The 20,422-nt window shown below is 39.4% G+C and overlaps 1 protein-coding gene across 2 annotated transcripts in view; it reads left to right on the top strand.

The window, feature by feature from the left end:
* LOC149224960 (uvrB/uvrC motif-containing protein) overlaps positions 1 to 20,422 on the top strand; it is a 250,537-nt gene that overhangs the window by 148,880 nt on the left and 81,235 nt on the right. The window lies entirely within an intron of this gene.

The following is a 20,422-nucleotide window of genomic DNA, read 5'->3' as shown; positions in this document are numbered from 1 at the left end:
TGGTTTATACTAAATTGGAACCAAATAACCAGATGGACACCCACTGCTTGAGATGATTGACTAACTTATATGATATGCAAGTCCTAGGACCTATGTGAGATGCAGTGATCTTGGTAAATTTTAGTTATATGTCTGGTCTAAGTGTGATCTTCCCTTAACTATTTTGAAGCTGGGCTCTAAGGTAGGTTGTGGGAAGTAGGCCAATAGGAAGTAGGCTACGCCCTGATTAATGATACCTTCTGTTGTGCTCATATCACCTGATGCCTTTGGCGTTGCAGAGACCGTGGCTCCGACGACTGCAAGATCACTGTGTTAACCACCAAAGAGTTTCCAAGGCCCCTCAAGCCAGATGGGAAGGATTTCCCTATATTTCTATCAACCTAGCTTATGCTAGGAGGTAGATTATTAATGCAATCTAGACTTAGTATGCTTAATGCAAGATGATGAGTGAAAATTATCTTGAGTTAAGATTTTGTAAGTTACTTAAGTACTTATTGTGAAGTTATCTTAAAGCAAGAATACTTAACAATATTAAGATACAATCTTAAACAAGATAAATGTTAAAAGATACAAGTGCAATCTTCAAGAAATTTCCACAAGATGTTTAACCAATTAAACCAACTTATCCACTTATCAATCAAGATGCCAATATTCCCAAGAGATTTAAATGCTTTAAGTGAGTGTGAAATTTGAATTCTTATAGCATGTAAAATTACCAGAGACACAAAATGTTAGTCGCTTTCACAATATAATGCTAGGAATAGAATATGAAGACACTTAGGCACTTTTATGTTCCTATGATCTTTTGATGAGCATCAAATGACTATTATGACAACAGTAAACAAGTTATGACAGTAGTAAGAAAATGCTAATCAAACAATGCCTATGCTTGCCAAAATATGCTCAATTGTCAAGTAACTTGATTAACTAAAAAATTAGATATGTTAGCCTTCTTAAGATGTATTCTTTAGTAAATTTTCAGATCTGAAATATTAATTACAATAGTAAATAACCACAAATCAGCAAGCTAGTGATACCAAAAATAGATGACCAGTATGCCCAGAAATAGCAAAAATACACTGGAACTTGAAAAATCCAAATTTTAGGGCTTTTAGACAGTATGACTCGGCAGATTTCAGAACTGATATGTTTATTACAGCAGTAAATCAATGATAGATCAACAAGCTAGCAATGCTAAAAATAATGCCCAAAATGCCTAAAAATAGTAAATTTTTTGCCAGAGACTAAAAATTCAAAATTTTGACCCTTATTAAGTGTATGCTTAAGAAATTTTCAGATTTGATTTTTTCAGTTATGCAGTGAATTCTAGCAAGCTTAAAAGCTAGATCTAAAGTGCCCAAGTGGCCAAAATTCATAAAAAGGAAAATTTTGCAAATCTAAACAATATTGACCATGTGGCATGTGATTTTAGGGCTTAATCATTAATGATCTGACTGCGGTAATAAAACAAAGATTAAACTAGGGTTTAGAGGTCAAACTCTAGGCTTTAAGCCTTGAAGAAGCACTTGCCCAAATGACCCTAAGATTTTGGATGAAGATGGCTCTTGGAAATTAAGATTTGAACACCAAATACCTACAAAATCACCAAGGGATCAATGTCAAATGCTTAAAAAATGGACAAGGGCCAAACTAGGGCTAGATGAGGGCTGAAAGCCAAGGAAAAATGCCAAGGAAGACCACGAAAGAGGCGAAGAGGACAAGAGAGACTAAAGGCTTTCAGAGGAGACCTAAGAAGGTTGAAAAAAGGCCAACGCTATGCCTAGTGAGGCTAGCGTTGGGGATATTAGGGCCCTAGAGGCCTAGGAAAGGCCCTAAGGCTTATGGCCTAGGGCCTAAATGCCTAGAAAGGGAGCCGCAATCCATTAGAGGGATGCAGCCAAGGGAAGAGAGGGAGAGGAGTTCGAAAAGGGAGGTCGAGGGAGGACGGAGGAGGGAGGAGGCCTAGTAGAGGGCTAGCAGAGGAAGAGGAAGGTCGAGGAGGGGGACAGAGGGGCCGAGGAGGGGGATAGAGGGGCCGAGGAGGAAGCCACAAGGCCTTTTAGGCATGCGGCAAGTGCAAGGGATGCCGTAGTCCCTAAGGCTCATGACTAGCCTTGGGAGGGCTAGAAACCTAGACGCTGAGGGCTAAAGGAGGGATGCTGAGGCTTAGGAGGGAAAAACTGGGGCTAGAAGCCCTGAAAACTTCGAAACCCTTGCTCAAAATTTTTTATGCTTCAATTCTTCAATCTTTTGAAATTTTTTCCGTGGGTAGCCCTGCAAATTTTTCAAGAGGCTAGATCTTACCCTCAAGGGCCTAGATCTAGCTCTTCTTCCACTTGATCCCTTGATCCAACATGAAAAATGAAAAATTACAATACTAAAACCCCAAGTATATACAAAAAAATGTAAAATCTCCGAACTCCAATTAGAAAAATAATTTACAATAGAAATTTACAAAACTATTTTACAAATTATACAAGGGTTTGAAATAAATTTTGAGAAATATTTTTTTTAATAATATTTTTCCTTTGAAGAATGACTAGAAATGCTTCAAAAAGTTTATGCTCGCTATAGCCTTAGCGAAGATTTAATCCACTATATAAAAACTAGGGATCCAAACAAAATGATCCTTGCCCACAATCTGTGAACTTGGAGACCAAGGATTGAGTACCTGCAAACACTATGTAATATATGAAAATAATCACATAAAGCACAACATAGGAAGCCCGTGGTCAATACATACCACAAATCAATGAACAAGAACACCTCGAGTTGCACCCCAAAGTCTTTTACTATAGCAGAAAAAAATAAAATAGTTCCTAGCGGGACAATAGTTTACAAAATGCTTCAACAACAATATTCTAGCCAAAGATCAAGATTCTAGAGACTCAATTGACTCTATAATTTATAGATAAATCCTCTAAATGGAAAAATAACGGCTAGGTCACTTGATCATTGTCAAAATAATCTTGGTCGTTGATAAACACTTCGAGATCTTTTAATCTTGGCTTTTGATTTTTTATTTTTGAGGAATTTTCGAATTTATCATCTAATTCCATTTTAATTAGCTCAAGATTAATAATTTTGAGCTGATTTCCTTAAAAATTTGAGTTTGACTTAACCTCCAAGGTCCAAGGGTCCAAATTTTCTTGAAATATACAATATTCACTTGGTGGAAGAACTTTAAAAATTGACTCTTTTAAGACCCACGAATTTTTCCATTTGGAGAATTTATTTTTTTGCGACAATTTAAATTTGACTCTAATTAATTAATTTTCTGGCTTAGGATTTAATTTTATTTTGCGATAAAAATCAATTAATTTACACATGAGAGGATTTAATATTTTTCCGACCCTCTAATACATAAGATTTTACATATATAAGACTCAAAGAGGGAATACACATTTGGTTTAGACCCTCAAAACACATAACCCATTAGCAACACAATATGATCTAGTAAACCAAGTGATTTGTAATAAAATAATTAAGCCAACTAGCTTAAATTATTCCCAAATCACTTTTATATCAAACTCGACTAAAACACTAGGACTCGCTTAATAATCCGACAATAAATTTCACCCTAGCTTTGGGGAATAAGTTGGAGGGAAAAAACTCTTCTGATTAGCCGTGTCTAGAAGAACATGTAATCAACGAGGTTAAAAAACCTCCTAGGATGGAATTTGTCATCAAAATTATAGGCTTACTTAGGTTGTTACATAGACCCAAGGTTTACTAAGATCATTTACATTACAGAAATTGGAATGGGATAACCATGACACATGGACTGCTGATATGTAACCCGATATTTGTTGAAAAAATTGATACTTCCCCTTCCTTGGAACTTGAGTGCAACATCTGGCTCCGTATGGGGACACATTACTTCCAAGAAGCAACGTGAGAAGCCCAAAATCTTGCATCCAAGGAAACCAAAGTCCATCAAATAGATATCCATTCAACATCGAAATCATCATTCATATATAGAAAATACCACTAGACTAAAAACTCTACTCTAACAAACTGAAATACAAAAAACATAATATAAATGCGTGAAATAAACTACCTAATGACATAAAATAAAATGGAGTAGGGTTAGAGATACTATACAAAACGATGCCTTATGGCATCAAATGTCATTGGTGAGGAACAATCTCAGGCATCTGTCTGCTGACTAGTAGATCACTTCGCTGCTTTTCAGATGTCCCTTGCTGAAGTTTGACCCTCTTAGGTCGGTGTGACTGCTCATCACTGTGCTACATATCTCTGTCTATCTGAAATCTTCTTCTTTTTCTGCTTGGTGGAGGGGATGGGTGGTGGAAAAAGTGACATATCTTTTATTCAAAATGAGGTGGATGCTCTTGTGGCAGAACCTGTTCATTTTCCAACTTCTTTGGGACTTCCACGTGGTACCTTCTTTCTACTCCTATGTATAATTTGACCATTCCACCTGCTACTGCGGGGATAGTGGCATAAGATAAATCCATTTGAATGGACCCACCTAAATCAGCTGCAAACTTCCTCGAGAGAAGCATTCCCCATACATCTGACGCATTAATAACCGCTATATCCATGATAATGATTTTGTAAGGATAATTGACTAAGGCTACCTGTAAATCTTTAACCAAACCAAGGACTTCAACCTTTCTATAGTCCATTGAACAAATGTTATGGTATGGTCTAGAAATCCTTAAGTTTCATTGTTCCATGATCTTCTTGGTCCATGACATTGACTTTTTTACCTTCTTGAAATATTACTTTTGAAATATCTTGTATGTTTTCTGGTGTCACTAAATTTGAATTCAATGTAATGTCTTATGGTGTTATTTTTTTCTTCTTGTAGGAAAATGTCAATTTTTTTTTGTTTGTATTTAAGACAAAAGACCCTAGTGATTCCATCTAGGGTGAACCCAAAATAATATCACCTTGATCCTCCCACAGGGATCGAACAAAGAATTGCGATATAATAGTATAATCCCAATTGTTTAATTGTAAATCGGTTATGTCATATTGTTTTCTATCCCAACGGTCCAATTTTTCATTTACATTTGACTCGGGAAACACCGATTGGTTAGCAAGGTTAAAGTTTGTATAATTTTTTCTTTCGGGGTGAGAGATGGAAATAATAACATCTTTTCCTGCAAGAGTCCCTTTAATTCTGAATAGCAGTGGAGCTGCATTGCGTGAGGTCCATCTGTTGATTTTTGGTAGCGTGGGAGGTACTCCAAGCCCTAGGGTTCAGGGTTTGGAGGTTGAAGCAACACAAAAGGGCTTTGTGGGCTTCGACCCCAAGGTGTTGACTTTGTACCCAAGTATGTGGGGTGAATCTGTGACAGCTACTAGACATGTGATGGATGGAGATGATAGAGGATGTCGAGATGAATTGGACGCATCGAAAATCATCAAAATTCGAGTTGTTTATGTGGAGATATTAATTTTTGAAGTTAATGAGTTGGTTTGGTCAAGGTTGGCTAGGTGTTTAGAGACCTTGTGACAAGTTGTCAAGCCCACACATGTTTTGATGGAGCCCAAAATTTAGATATAAATTGAGGCGAGTTGAGAGGTCATTTCATCCATCCTTGTGCATATTCTCATAGGAAAACCATCCCTGAGGCTGCTGCAACTCTAGGAAGGGAGGCCAAGGCTAGAAAGAGGACTGTTTGGGGTCTTTCAAGGGGCCAAACAGGAGCAGATAGGAGCCATTGTGATTGGAGATCATTCTGGGCAGTTTAGTGACATGTTTATGGGTGTTTCTCCTAACCAAAGGCATACCACATTTGTTGTTTTGAAGTTTAGATAGGACGTAAGCCTAACAAGTGGGCCGTAAGCTAGGGACTGCTTGATCCAGGGGGCCACAAAGGTATCTCTTGTACAGGTATGGCAGGAGGCTTGTTTGAGGGCTAGTATAAGCCCATATCAACAACATATAGGAGCAAAAGTTGTTAGGAGAGAGGCCACAACTGAGGAGGCCTAGATGTGAGGGAGGATTGCTGTAGCAGTATAGTAGTAGCTCTAACCAGTGGTGCAAACCTACAACAATGTATAACAACCCATGATATGATAAGGTATGTGTTTTATTGATGGTTTCATGTTGAGTTGATTATGGTTGGATCATTGTCCTAGTGTGGACAGAGGTATTGGATATCTTATGGTTGGTGAAGGGCAACAAGTGTTGAAAAATGTAACTAGGTTTGGTCTTCATAAGATGTGGAAATATGATTTTATGTAATTGATGAAAAGAAGAAAAATAAAATTATTATTAATACTTGTCTCATGGGTTTCATGAGAAAGGAATTTTATTTTAGTGATGGCTCCCATTGTGAGCCTTTAGGATTTGTCATGTAGTCATAAATGTCAAAATTGAGTATATGTCATGTAAGAAGGACCCTTCTTGGGTATGTTACATTTTGTATGAGTCATTAAATTAGTATGTAAGGCCTCCAAGACCACGCACAAAACAACTCCTTCAAGTCGTCTACAAAATGGAGTAAATAACCACTCAAAGCGACATGTTGGCTCAACTCTCTCAAGTTGGCTAAATATGAGGCTCCAACTACTATAAATAGGGCTACTCGGCCTTATTTCAGAGCAGAATTTCAGACATACAATTTGGTCAAGGTTTGAGATAAAATGAAGTACGAAGGATCAAGAAGAGCAGCCTCACATCCAGCGAAATGAAGGAAGGAAGGACAAAGTGTTTTGGCACTGTTTCTTGGGTGAATTTACCTTACACGTGTGGCATAAACTAGGGTTTCTACAGGTTGACATCAACACATAAAAGTCACATGAAGAGTCTCTCTACCATTAGTTTTGTTGGCCGAAGTTACAAGTGAAATATCTCAAGATCAGCGAAGGAGACACACAACAAGAAAGACCATATCTTAGTCTACACGTGTGTCTATACAGTGATTTCAGAGAGCTAAAGTTGCAGACCTGTGAGGAAGGTCGAAATCTTCAGGGTAGCCAAAAGGTGTAGTTCAAGAAGAAGCTTTGACTAGTATTGACTTTGTCAAGAAGAAGGAAGAAAAAGGAAGGATCCTTGTGTCTTGGTCTTGGAGTGGCAAATAGGTCAAGGGTCTTGGTCTTGGTATTCGTCAATTGAAGTCTCTATAAGAAGAATTTGTTCGGGTTTTCTTCTCAAGTGGGAGACGTTTTGGCCTTGGCTGATAGCCTATATTCTGTGTCTCTTTATGGTTTATGCATCGGTAGCTGTTTGATGAAGAATAACACTAATAACCTAAGCATTAGAAGATCCTAATCTAAAGAAGTAAAAATCACTCACAAGCAGTTACTAATAGAAGAGAAATCACTCAATTTCTATGCCCTGGATTTCTCAACAACAAGGAGGTGTCCAAAGTAGCCCTAGAGAAGTGAACAAGAAGGACGTTGGACAATTGTGAGTTGGGTGAAGTGTGGGTAGCCTAAGTAGCTCCTTGATGGACAAAGGAGGCTACTAGAGGAGGCAGATTGGAGCTCAAGGTTTGGCCAGCCAGAGGAGTAGATTTGACAACCTGTGTTCATCATTGGAGAAGTGACATTTGGTGGTGATAGGTGGCATGCCTCTTGCCCTATGTTAGTCAGAGTCTTCATTGGAGTAGCACAGGAAGACTATAGTGGGAAGAAGACCCTGAGTAGCTAAGGAACAACAGTGGGCAATTGTGAGTTGTTCACAAATGGAGTTGTGAACAACTCAACAAGAGTCTCGATGTGTTGATGCATTGATGGACAAATGATCAACATGAGAGCAGATTGGATAGTCGAGATTAAGTGGCCAGATGGACTTGGAGCATTGATAGAAGTAGATGCTGCAAATTGGGGGCATATGACAAAGAAGTTGTGATTGTGCACTACATCAGCTAGACTGTCAGATTATCTTGTATTTGTATTCTTGTACCATTGGATATCTGAGGGCCATTATCCTTGTTACGGGAACCCTAGCCTATTGTATTATTTAGTTGGATTAATATGACGAAGATTGGGTTATTTTACAATATTGTGTAAAAGAAAGTTGTGTATATTTTGTGCACTATTAGATTTATTGTTGTTTATATTCCACTGTGCAAAGTAGCTTCGTTGTGATTCTTGGTTTGGTAGCATCAGTGATCTAAGATTCTATCCTAGACACTAGGATCATGGAAATACAACATGGTATCAGAGGGTGTCTGAGCTACTTTGAGGGACAATGAATCAGAGTGTGCACAACGAAGTACAACTTAAGAGGGAGCTGGTCACATTGTAGGTGAAGGGCTCTCTACAATGTCGAAGTTGCAGGGTGGTCTTCGGTATGACGACAGGTTGGAAGGGTTGTCCAACTATAGTCAATGGAAGGAAATGATCAAGTTGGTCTTGTAGGTCAACAAGATCTGGGAATTCGCCGAGAAAGTCATCAAGAAGCCAACTGACCCTAAGGAGTTGGAAGTGTACGAGGAATTGGATACGAAGGCGAGATTGATCATCCTAGATGGTGTGAAGCGTTCCCTAATACCTCATTTGTTCGGGAAGAACACTGCACATGGGACGTGGATGGCTCTTAAAAATTTGTTCCAAAATAAGAACGAGAACCGGGTATTGGTATTAGAGGATAAGTTGAAGTCCACCAAGATGATGCAGGGTGAAGGAGTGACTTCGTATCTAACAAGGTTGTCTCAAGTCAAAGATGAGCTTGTTGCCGTCAATGTGAATTCTGATAAGTGAGGATTGCTTTGAAAGGGTTCACCAAGGAATGGAAGCCCTTCATCAAGGGGATTGTTTCCATAGAGAAGTTTCCAGATTGGAATAGGCTGTGGGACAACTTCATTCAGGAGGAGTTGCGAGACGAAGATATTCATTCAAAGAAGGCTTAAGATGATGATGTGGCACTTGCGGCAAGAATGAAGGGCAAGCGAAAGGAGGACTTGAGTAAGATCAAGTGTTTCCATTGTGGCGAGATGGGTCATTTTTCGACGAGATGTCCGATGAAGAAGAAGACAAGAGATGACAAGAAGAAGAAAGGGAAGCAGGTCGTCGGTGTTGCCACTTCTGCCAAAATATATAATCTCTCTAGGAGATTGGAGGAGGAGGACTTTGCCTTGATCTCTCATTTCTCGTAGGGTACCATTGATGAGGTTGCATGGTACGTGGACAATGGAGCGTCAAAGCATATGACAAGGTCACAGGAGGTATTCGAGACTCTAGCTGAGTGGGACTCGAAGTTGCACATGGTGTTGGGCAACAAGAGTCAGAAGGAGATCCAAGGATCGAGAGTTGTGCCATTCAGGATGGAGTCAGGACAAGTGATGCGAGTCTAGGATGTATTGTTTGTACCAGGACTCAGATATAGCGTGATATTTGTCTCAGTGATCGAGCATAAGGGGTTTGAGGTCTTGTTCTTGAGTGGGAAGGCGAGACTCAGGCCCAGAAGCTCTAGCACCGCAGGTGTGGTGATTGGAGTTAGGGAGCATGGTCTATACTAGTGTGGCAAAAGTCGGCAAAAAATCGGGATTAAATTGCCAAAATCTGATTTTGTGCCGACTTTTTCCAGAGGAAAAAATCAGGATTAATTTGTAAGAGTCCCAAGGATGGATCTTGTCTTCCTAGGCCTAGATCCACCTCAAAACCCCAACAATTTTCTTCAAGAAGGCTGGACGTCTCACTTGGGTGAGAGAAACTGTAAAAAAATAAATAAATTGAAAACTCACCTGCACAAATGAAATGAAATTTTTCCAAAACCCCAATATATACAAAATTAAAAAAATAAAACCCTATTTGCTGCAAACAAGGGTTAGAAATTATTTTACAAAAGGTATATACAAAATATTTGCAAATATACAATGCTTGTAAAATCAAATTTTTAAGAGAATAAATTCTAAATAATGGCAATGGATCAATGTATTTTAAATTTTTCGAAAGTTAGAATATTGGCCACACCCGTTAGCAAAGTTAAAACACCATATAAAATTTTCTAGACCCCAAACAAGTTTCGCTCTTCTCCACACTCTGTGAGCCTGGAGCCTAAGAGCTAGTGTACTTGCAGATCTCTATAATTTTTCTCAAACCAAATCGTTAGATCATATGATGAATTGGATCACCTAAGATGGAGCCAAATTTTACCAAATTTGACAAATGAAATAACAATTTATATAACAATGAAACACAATATAGGATTAGCACATAACTAGCACGTACAACAGATCAATGGAACAAGAACACCATGAACTGAAACCCAAAGTCTTTTTATTATGATATTAAAACGTTCCCAGTAGAGTAATGGCTCAATACCAACGTTACAAATTTACATCATCCACTGATAGCCCAAAATCAGAATATCTTAATTTGTCTTGAGAAGCAAAAATGGCTTCTATTTATAGGGAAATCCTCCAAGTGGAAAATAATGGCTGGTTGGCTTTATCCCTGTTAAAATAATCTCAACTGTTGATAATAATTTAATCATCTTTTAATCTTTGCCGTAGAAAATATTTATTTTGAGGAAAATTTCGAATTTCTCATAAAACCCATTTTTTAATAATCCAAAAATTAATTTTTTGGATTAATTTCCTCAAAATTTTGACTTTGACTCAACCACCAAAGACCAAGGGCTTAATTTTTCTTTAAAAAATCCATTTTTGCCTTGGTGGGGGACCTCCGAAAATTGGTTTCTGTTTGACCCATGAATTTTCCACTTGGAGAAATATTAATTTCTATATAATTATTTTTGACTCTTAAATTAATTAAATTTTCTGACTTAGGATTTAATTTTAATTTAGCTAGAAAAATCACTTAATTGACACAAGAGGGGATTAATATTTTTTCGACCCTCAAATACTTTAGCCTTGGTGTCTAAATTGTTGGAAATAATACTGAGAGGGGGGGGTGAATCAGTATTATCACATTAATAAAACTTTTTCATTTCCATAATCAGATTCATATATGCTACTTCCACAACTTCTTATGATTAAGTTAATTGATCTTCAATGAGTGCATTAAAACATTATCAACCATATTATCAGATAACAGATGCCGTAATAGAGAATAGATCATCACACATAAGGCACACACATGAACACCATGATATAAGGTGGAAACCCAATGCGGGAGAAAAACCACCTGCTGCAAGTCATCTCAATCTTCTTCTTAATAAGAAAATCCTTTTACAATATTTGTACTGGTGCAGTCTTATACCAGTACGGGAGCTACAACCCCCTTTGCTCTTGTACTAGTCGATCCATTTACTAGTACGCAGGCTGCTACCTGCTACAATGCTCCAAAGATCTCCCTTAGCTTTTGTACTAGCTTAGATACTAGTACATAGGCGCTGGCCTACAATCTTCTCTCCTCCAGGTACCACGTTTCATCAATTTTCAGATTGGATACACTGAAGCACACACATAATCTGAAAGGCCACTTTTCATCCAATTTTCATACTGGACCCAACAACAACATTGAAGCTCATAATCAAACAACCTTCTGAATCACCCAATCACCAGATCCATACATATACAATGATATTATGAGAGTTATCAACCAGATCTAGTACATAAAGATAAGTCATTAATCATGCTGTTATCTGAACTCAATACCAGTGACCAAACATCAGTTATGCACCCAAAACCCTGCAGAATAGTCAAAGGCAGTTAAAACAAATTTTAAGCAGGGATCGCAACTTCACTGATATAGATCTGCGGATATCTGTACTACCTCCGCACCTGCGCCTTCTGTGGCGCCGCGACCACCGCACCTGCGCCTTCTGTGGCGCCTCCGCACTGCGCCTTCTGTGACGCCTCTGTGGCGTCTCCGCACTGCGCCTTCTGTGGCGCCTCCGCACTGCGCCTTCTGTGGCGTCTCCGCACTGCGCCTTCTGTGGCGCCTCCGCACTGCGCCTTCTGTGGCACCTCTGTGGCATCTCCGCACTGCGCCTTCTGTGGCGCCTCCGCACTGCGCCTTCTGTGGTGCCTCTGCACTGCGCCTTTTGTGGCGCCTCCGCACTGCGCCTTCTGTGGCGCCTCTGTGGCGTCTTCGCACTGCGCCTTCTGTGGCGCCTCCGCACTGCGCCTTCTGTGGCGCCTCTGTGCTTCCGCAGCTGCAGCGCTCGAGAGATCACCCTTCACAGATTCGCTTTCAACTTCACTTTCATAGATCAAACTTTCAAAACAATAACCCAATATTTCAGATCTTAAGATATTCAATTGCAAGGATGAATTAGCCAAGTGATCTCATTTGCTTTATATAGGCAAGTTTCTTCCTAAAATCATGATCAATACCATAGATAACCAATACAAGGGGCCCAAAAACATGGGGCTCAATAATACCAAGGACTAACCACCATGGACCAAAGGTAAGTTCTCCAACATATACGCGCTTTTCCTTGCATGAAAGTGCGTACCATGGTCCAAAACCATAGGTTCAAATACCAATGACTAACTACCATGGACCAAAGGTAAGTTTTCCAACATATACGCGCTTTTCCTTGCATGAAAGTGCGTGAACTTTTTCTCTTCATGAAATAAACTTTTCTCTGCATAAAAGTGCGTGAACTTTTCTCTACATGAAATAAACTTTTCTCTGCATATAAGTGCGTGAACTTTTCTCTACACTATAATTTATTATCTGAGATGAGTGGGTTGCCATCAAGTACAACATATGTATCATAAAGCCATACCAGAATCATAATGCCAACAATCTCCCCCTTTGGACTTGATGGCAACCTCAAAATCTTCAGCTCATTCTCCCCCTTTGACATCAAGGGCAAAGGGTTATGCTCCCCCTGAATATGAACCAGATCTGTAAAGAAGAAACATAATCCACCAAACACCATAAATGACCATGAAAGAGATAGATTGCAGCAATAATCAGACCAGCATCCAAGATCTCCTTCTGTACGTCCTCCATAATGCCAACAATGCATTATAAGCTCCCCCTGAGTACCTGTTGAAATCTCTGAATGAGCTCCCCCTTTGTATACGTCATGGTGCACCAATCTGATCATGCTCTTTCTGAGAACAAGCTGAAATGTCTGCTCTGCTATATAGTGTTGTTCATGCTCAGGCTCCCCCTGACTGTAAGCAAGGTCTGCAAAAGGATGTTCTACATCACAAATGACCTTCCTAAAAGATTCAATACATACATCCATCACCCAACCAAGTGGGGATATATCAGAAAAATGAAAACCAAATACATTACATCTTCATCCCAGGCATAGTGGGGAAACCAACATAGGTCGTTACATGACCTGAAGAGATGACACTATTACATCATGAGTCTTGATATGACATCACCTAAATAAGATGAACATCAGCAACAACACTTTATGATCTGCTCCATAGTATCTGTCAACAGCAACTAGACCAGCAACTTGTATTAGTGCATGAATCATCAAGGTATGTCCGCATCAACAGAATTTCACATTCTATGTGAGAAACATCATAGCCATCCAGATCTACATGAATCAAGTATCATCAATTGGGAATATCTGCATTAATCAACATATGTATGAAACAATCCTATCATCATATAGATAAGAGCTCATTATCATCATGTCTCCAACAATGCAACTTTGAATAATCATCCCTGTATCCAGCCAACAATCCTCATCCATTTGTGCCAAGAATGAAAGGAATCATAACTGTAATATATGATCTTTATGCATATGACGACAGCAGCATATGAGTGACTCAACATCAAGAAGATGTGAATTCAAGCTAAGTGCTTCCCATGCAAGCATCATTAGAGAATCAACCATAAATCTGATCCAAGAACCATGTGAACAACTCATAACCATAGCAAGATGAATCATTTATCCATATAAGTATCATCACCAAGGACTATTAACCATAATGGCAATAATGCATTAAGTCCATATGATCCCTCTAAACCTGTGCCATCTGTCTGATCATGCATATCAATAAGAAGTATCAAGACATCATCAATATCAAGTTAGAACCAAAACACTTCGAACCATCATATCCACACATCATTATTATTAACTAGAGCAAAACTGATCCTTCTCTTGAATCTGTCCCTACTGCCTTTCTTCAAACAATCATATACGCGACTGTGCAGTAACTAACTCGCGTATATATGCAACTTTCCTTTATGGAGTTTGCATATGAGATTCAGGACACTGAAGTTTTGTACTTTCAGCTCCCTCTAATTCTGGTATGTCTGTACGTTGTGCAGTGCCGCCTTTTTCTGACTGTACTTCCTTTTTCCTCCATATCTTCAAGCGTGATGATGACATTTTCTCCTTTTGATATGGTGCCCACACTTTGTTCCTGCATTCCTTAGCTATATGTCCAAGCTTGTTACATGCATAACATCTTACATGTTTCATATTCCTCCTGTAACAATCAGCAGCTTTGTGACCAAACATATTGCAAGCAAAGCAATATCCATAAAAGTACCTTGAATGTGATGATCTTTCTGCATAATGGTCTTGAACCCTTCTTCTTCTACATCTAGCTGCAACATGTCCAAGATTATGACATACATAACATTCAACATTATTCATAGGAGGAGTAAAGGATTTTCTTTGAGGAATCTCTTTTCTTGGTTGATGATGAGATTGATCTTTCATTTCTTCGTTGATCACTTTAGATTTCTCTTTAGAGTTCCTTGCCTCACCTTGTGAACTAGATTCACCTTCAACAGATTCATGGAAACCAAGATTAGTCTTTATAGCAGGAGACCTTTGACTACTAAGAATATCATCCAAGACTTTAGAACTATCTTGAAATCGTAAAAGCTTATCCTTTTCTTCTAGTTTACCTTTCAAGATATTTACCTCAACCTGAAGCTGTTCTTCCTTTTCAAGAGATTGCTTTTTCAAATCTTCTTCAGCTTTCCTTCCTTCTTCCATTTGTTCCCTTAGTTTGAGAATCTCCTTTTCTTGTTCTTCATTCAGATCCTGCTGCATTTGACGAACTCGGAAGGCACATTCTAGTTGACATTTTAAGCTGGTGACTTCGTTTTCTTGTTTTGCAATAGCTTGGAGTAGATCTGTATTCTGCTTCTTTGATTCTTCAAGATCTCCTTTTAGTGAGAGGATTGTAGCTTCAAGATTTTCATAGTAGTTGGATCTATCTTTGAGTTTCTTGATGGTTGTGCTTCTTTCGTTGACTTCTTTTCTTAATGATGTCACTTCATGCTGCAATTTTTGACATTGGTCTTCCTTGTCCTTGAGTAGCTTTCTTACCTTGTTTCCTTCTTCTAGTTGGGCCTTTAGTTTGGTAGCTTCTTCTTTGAAATCACATTCCCTTTTGTTCAATAGATCTTGTTGATCTCTAATTTTGTCTGTCAGCCTTTTAAATTCTGCCTCTATTTGATATCTTTCTTGTTCACCCATAAGAGCAAATTTAGTAGTTTCGCTATCACTTTCATCTCTTCCAAAAGGAAAGATAGCTGGAACATCAGAGGATAATATATTCATACCTGATAATGATTCTGAATCTGAAGAGCTTCTTATACCTAATCCCCAATCGATTCTCCCACTGTCATAGTTCTTCTGAGATGAATTCTTTTTCTTAGGTGCTTTCTTCTTAAGCTTCTTTCCCATTGTTCCACAGATCTCCTTCAAGCGATCAAGCTTCTATCAAAGGACCGGCTCTGATACCAATTGTTGGAAATAATACTGAGAGGGGGGGTGAATCAGTATTATCACATTAATAAAACTTTTTCATTTCCATAATCAGATTCATATATGCTACTTCCACAACTTCTTATGATTAAGTTAATTGATCTTCAATGAGTGCATTAGAACATTATCAACCATATTATCAGATAACAGATGCCGTAATAGAGAATAGATCATCACACATAAGGCACACACATGAACACCATGATATAAGGTGGAAACCCAATGCGGGAGAAAAACCACCTGCTGCAAGTCATCTCAATCTTCTTCTTAATAAGAAAATCCTTTTACAATATTTGTACTGGTGCAGTCTTATACCAGTACGGGAGCTACAACCCCCTTTTCTCTTGTACTAGCCGATCCATTTACTAGTACGCAGGCTGCTACCTGCTACAATGCTCCAAAGATCTCCCTTAGCTTTTGTACTAGCTTAGATACTAGTACATAGGCGCTGGCCTACAATCTTCTCTCCTCCAGGTACCACGTTTTATCAATTTTCAGACTGGATACACTGAAGCACACACATAATCTGAAAGGCCACTTTTCATCCAATTTTCATACTGGACCCAACAACAACATTGAAGCTCATAATCAAACAACCTTCTGAATCACCCAATCACTAGATCCATACATATACAATGATATTATGAGAGTTATCAACCAGATCTAGTACATAAAGATAAGTCATTAATCATGCTGTTATCTGAACTCAATACCAGTAACCAAACATCAGTTATGCACCCAAAACCCTGCAGAATAGTCAAAGGCAGTTAAAACAAATTTTAAGCAGGGATCACAACTTCACTGATATAGATCTGCGGATATCTGTACTACCTCCGCACCTGCGCCTTCTGTGGCGCCGCGACCACCGCACCTGCGCCTTCTGTGGCGCCTCCGCACTGCGCCTTCTGTGGCGCCTCTGTGGCGTCTCCGCACTGCGCCTTCTGTGGTGCCTCCGCACTGCGCCTTCTGTGGCGCCTCCGCACTGCGCCTTCTGTGGCGCCTCCGCACTGCGCCTTCTGTGGCACCTTTGTGGCGTCTCCGCACTGCGCCTTCTGTGGCGCCTCCGCACTGCGCCTTCTGTGGCGCCTCCGCACTGCGCCTTCTGTGGCGCCTCTGTGGCGTCTCCGCACTGCGCCTTCTGTGGCGCCTCCACACTGCGCCTTCTGTGGCGCCTCTGTGGCGTCTCCGCACTGCGCCTTCTGTGGCGCCTCCGCACTGCGCCTTCTGTGGCGCCTCTGTGCTTCCGCAGCTACAGCGCTCGAGAGATCACCCTTCACAGATTCGCTTTCAACTTCACTTTCATAGATCAAACTTTCAAAACAATAACCCAATATTTCAGATCTTAAGATATTCAATTGCAAGGATGAATTAGCCAAGTGATCTCATTTGCTTTATATAGGCAAGCTTTTTCCTAAAATCATGGATCAATACCATAGATAACCAATACAAGGGGCCCAAAAACATGGGGCTCAATAATACCAAGGACTAACCACCATGGACCAAAGGTAAGTTCTCCAACATATACGCGCTTTTCCTTGCATGAAAGTGCGTACCATGGTCCAAAACCATAGGTTCAAATACCAATGACTAACTACCATGGACCAAAGGTAAGTTCTCCAACATATACGCGCTTTTCCTCATAGGTTCAAATACCAAGGACTAACTACCATGGACCAAAGGTAAGTTCTCCAACATATACGTGCTTTTCCTCATAGGTTCAAATACCAAGGACTAACTACCATGGACCAAAGGTAAGTTCTCCAACATATACGCGCTTTTCCTTGCATGAAAGTGCGTGAACTTTTTCTCTTCATGAAATAAACTTTTCTCTGCATAAAAGTGCGTGAACTTTTCTCTACATGAAATAAACTTTTCTCTACATAAAAGTGCGTGAACTTTTCTCTACATGAAATAAACTTTTCTCTGCATATAAGTGCGTGAACTTTTCTCTACACTATAATTTATTATCTGAGATGATGGGTTGCCATCAAGTACAACATATGTATCATAAAGCCATACCAGAATCATAATGCCAACATAAATATGAGGGACCATGAACTAAAATATGTTTTACATCAGATATTACAAATAATTCAACCCTCAAAGGGGGAATACACATTTGTTATAGACCCTCATGACATTACCCAATTCTGCGACACAATATGATCTAGTATAGACCAAGTGATCTGCATAAAATAATTTAGCCAAATAGTGTAAATTATTCCCAAACGACTTTTACAAAGACACGATATAACACTAGGACTCACCTAAGTTCTTGTCAATGAATTCCACCGTAACTTTGGGGTTTAAGCTGGAGGAAAAACTTTGCCGATTATCCGTGTTTAGAAACACACATAATTTGGTGAGGTTAAAAGCCTTCCTAGGATGAAATTCCTCGCCAAAATAAAAGGCTTACCTAGGTGTTGTTACAAAATTAAATGATCATACTAGCATCCTTTACAACATAATTTGCAGAATTTGGGTTTACAATGATATAACAATTGGCTGGCTGATGATTCTAATCCTTGAAAAATTTTGTACACTGCTTCTTCGGAATTGTGACAAAATGGGTACAACAGGAACCAAGGTGATGGCCATAATGATAAGGGGTAGAGTTCATGTTTGGCTTTTGCCCACGTGCTAAATTTTATTGCCCCGACCATCTTTTGCATGTTGTGGTATTTTTTCCTTTTGTATGTGGCCATGATATGCTTTTATCTTTTTTTTAGTTGCATCAACCTCTGGGGCATCGTTCCAGGCTCGACCTAGACATGTGGACAAGGGGAGGGGGAGTTCCAGAGCCATGTGGACCTAGTGGTCATGTATACCCAAAGGGAAGATGATGAAATAGGGCATGTAATGTGTGGAGGGGATTGAAAATTGTGGAACGGGAAAACGAGACCATACTACCAAAATCAGAGCTTCCCAAGTAGTGCCCATCCTAAAGTTATAAGCCAATAGGGGAGATCCCATGGGACTAGGGTTGAGGATTAACCCCCCATTTAAGGTGAGGAAACAAGACTACAATCGAAACCCTTTCTTCTTCCAAGTCACCCAATAATCCATACCCAAGTGTGCCCAAGAAAAACAAGCATAAGCACCCGATTGCACAATGAAAGACATACCTTTAGGATTGGATGACCCACCTTCAAGCATACGATCTCGATAGATGGACGAGGGGACATATGACTGGCTCAGGGAGCAGAGATTAATTGGCACAATATCGGCTACACTGGTGGTTGTCGAGGCTGCTGGTTGTCGGTTGAAGACAAATCTAGGGGAAAAACTTCTCCTATGTGGTCAGCCACTAGTGGTGGATAACAAAACCAATGACAACAAACTCGAGGCATGGATGTGAAATCAAGTGAATGGTGAAGATTGGTAAGTATGGAATGGTTATGGACACACTTCTTCAATCCAAGCTTCCCAAGTAGTGCCCCTCTTATAACCCTAAGGCCTCAAAGAAAGTACCATTGGATTAGGGAAAAAATCTAACCCCCTTGGCAAGGTGAGAGAACAAGTTTATAGTCAAGATCAGTCAATCATCCATATCACCCCTTTATCCATGTTAGAATGCCCAAAACATTACGTAAAAGCACTATATTGCAACAATGTTATCAAAATTGGACCGAAATCAACCGATCCGAGCATTTTTGGCCCAAAAATGGATCGAACCAGGCCTCCGAACCGGAATAGGCTGATTTAGGACCGGTTCTATGCAGTTTGTACCTATGCAGGCCAACGCAAAAAAATTTCCTTTTTTTTTAATTTTTTGATTTTTTCAATTGGTTGGCCCACTTCTAATTCTCCCCTAGGCTAGCCTAATATTCAAGCCTATGGCCCTAGTATTGCTATGCAATTCATGATAATGTTAAATTCTTAAAAGTAAAAGTGACATTCTCCTTTATCTTTCATTTTCATCCTTTTACTTAAATTTTTAACATTACCATGAAATGACTCGGGATGTTTGAGAGTGGTCCCAACCTTATTGGATTTCATATGGAGAAAGTAGAATTTTAGATTTCACTCAAAATCCAACAGACTTGATAGTTTTTCAGGATTTCAAGATTGGGGAGACTGCAATGTTTCCATTGGATCTTGTCATGTACGAGGGTATGGAACTAGTATTTAATAAAGAGCACCAAGCCCTCTATGTCCTTTGATGTTAGTTGCATTGGTTGTCGAACTCCTCTATCATGACTACTAAAAATGTACCCATCATTCAAACAAAATCTTGACATGACATGCTATGCGTTTTCTATCTGATTTTAATGCCTATTTGGTTATATTGATGACGAAGACCCCAATATAGGCAATGGTTTTGATGATATGTCGGCATTTGTTGTAGCATGTTTCTTTTGGATGCTAGAGGCCATCTAGAGCCTATTTTTTGATGTATTTTCAGTTTGGAGATGGATCACACTCTATGCTATTTTGGTTATGTGCACCCTTACATGCTATGTAAATGAGAACTTTTGTGTATTTGTGTATAAATGGTTTGGATTCATATGGATGCACATGAATATATATGTTTTTCTTTAAAATTATAATATTTTGTGTTTTTGGTAAACTGGTTTTTTCCTGGTTCTGACTAGTTCCCAGTCCACAAGTTTTTTTGGTTCAATCACCGGTTCAGTTCTGATAACACTGGATTGCAAAATGGTCAAAGTACCTGCTGAGTGGTAACCCACTTTCCTTCAAGAGGAATTTTGGATGGTGAGAGGTGTTTTGACCAGTGAAAATGGTGGAGGAATGTGGCATATCATCATGTCTGAGCAATGTATAGGGTTGTTGGCTGGCTGTCCATGTTAAGAGATTTTT

Source organism: Pinus tabuliformis, chromosome Q (genome assembly GCF_031772625.1).
Source record: "Pinus tabuliformis cultivar Carrire ecotype Pingquan chromosome Q, CPIR1, whole genome shotgun sequence".
Lineage (NCBI taxonomy): Eukaryota > Viridiplantae > Streptophyta > Pinopsida > Pinales > Pinaceae > Pinus > Pinus tabuliformis.
This window is presented reverse-complemented; position numbering and strand designations above follow the sequence as displayed.